This window comes from Galeopterus variegatus, unplaced genomic scaffold (genome assembly GCF_000696425.1).
Source record: "Galeopterus variegatus unplaced genomic scaffold, G_variegatus-3.0.2 Scaffold465, whole genome shotgun sequence".
Taxonomy (NCBI): Eukaryota; Metazoa; Chordata; class Mammalia; order Dermoptera; family Cynocephalidae; genus Galeopterus; species Galeopterus variegatus.
Window position 1 is genome coordinate 153730 of NW_007726576.1, and position 1802 is coordinate 155531.

The window sequence follows — 1802 nt, forward strand, 5'->3', positions numbered from 1 at the left end:
TTCTGGCTTTCTTTGATCTGGATAAGCAAGTGGGTAAATCATCGAATTCTTATACAAGAACACCTAGAATAAGAACTATGAATATAATTCAAACATGACTTTATAAAAAAAAATTAACCTAGTGGGGTTTAGGTCTCTTTTCAGTTTAGGCTTAAAGAAAAGAGAGAAAACACTTTTTAAAATTCTCTAGTATTACTGAATAAAGTACTTTTTTCTGAAATTTTTTCTTTTGAACTTTTTCTTCTATTTGTAACATTAATTCATGGATCTCCACCAAAGTGAATACTTGTAGAGTATGGTTTAAAAGGATAAATGCTTTTGTAAAGATGATTCCTGCCACCCTCCACCCCATAAGTTCAGGATATACTAGATAACCTTTAAACATAACATCAACATCGCACATTTTAATTTAGGAAATGCATTTCTCTTTATAATTTCATACTACATTGCAAATCTTGGGTTGACTCACTCTAAGATTTCTTTCTGCCCAAAGGATTGTTTTTCCCTTTACATTACAGAACATCATAACAAGACTTTTTATGGCCAGTTAGCAATTTAGATGATACTAAAAGCAGTGAACTGTGTCTAGAAAGTACTATATTAAGGTGTTTGGTGTGTAAATGTTAACTTAGCTCATATATTTACAAAACTCTTATTAAAGTTTCATTTTTTTTTACCATAATGGTATCTTTCCTAGATTACATTATAAACTGAAAATAAGCACTTTCTAAAATAAGTAATAAAAAATGGCCTTAAATTTAAATTGCTAGTTCTGTAGTTGGTTAAGTGTTTTTACTGATAGACATCTTGAGCAGGTTTTCAAAATAACAGTTTTTATTATCTTAGATATAATAAGGAGCAAAAACCTTTTTCCTGCAGAAGCAGCGTGAGAAATTACTGCGTTGGCCGTCCTGTCTTTTCAAACAAGCTCTGCCCAACTTAAAACACCCGCATTCCGAGGGTTCTTGTGCCCTAACTCTCGTGGCTGTTTTTCCTACTGAAGGAATAATATTGCAAGAGCTCACCTTCCTTCTGTCCCCTTAGGTCCCATTTGTCCACAGCACAGCTCATCATGGGGCCTAAGGAGAGGGAGACCCTTTCCTTTGGCGAGGCCGGAGCTCACGGTGCTTGGGAGGCTTTTCTGCATATCGGTCATAGGGTGGCTGTACCTTTGCTTTCGTGACACTGTTGGCAATACCTGGAACGTCTAGAAACCCACTCCCACTTACAGCGTTCCTGCCTGACTCTCCCACGTGGGAGACGATCTCCGCGGAGCCAGCGTGACAGGAGGGAGACGCCTGTGTGCTTCGAAAGCCCTTGGAGAGCTCGATGTTGGACACAGCCCCGCCAACGCAGACTGGTGGGAATTGCCCATATTTCAGACCATCCATACAAGCACCTGCTGTAACAGTTTGGGAAAGTGAGGCAGAGGGGTGTTAAGCCGTTAGCCCGGCCACAGCGAGGGGCCCCTGCCCCACTGCGGGCACAGGCGCCCCCAGACGTCCCCAGGCCTTGGGCGCAGCACACGTGGACCAATCCCCAAAGGAGAGGGTGGCAGAGAGGGGACGGGCCCGCGCAGGCGACAGATGCCAGGTTGCCCGCGCCCGAGTCGCGTGGGTTTAAACGGCACGTTCCCCTGTCCGCCAGAAGCGTCCCCTCCCTGAGACCTGCCACCCTGTACCGAGCCGCCTCCACGTCGCGACACTCCTCCGCAGCGCGACTGCGGCAAAGTCACTTAACCTCTTTGACTTTATAGATGACTTTTCTCATCTGAAAAATGGAAATAAGAGTGTGAGGACTCA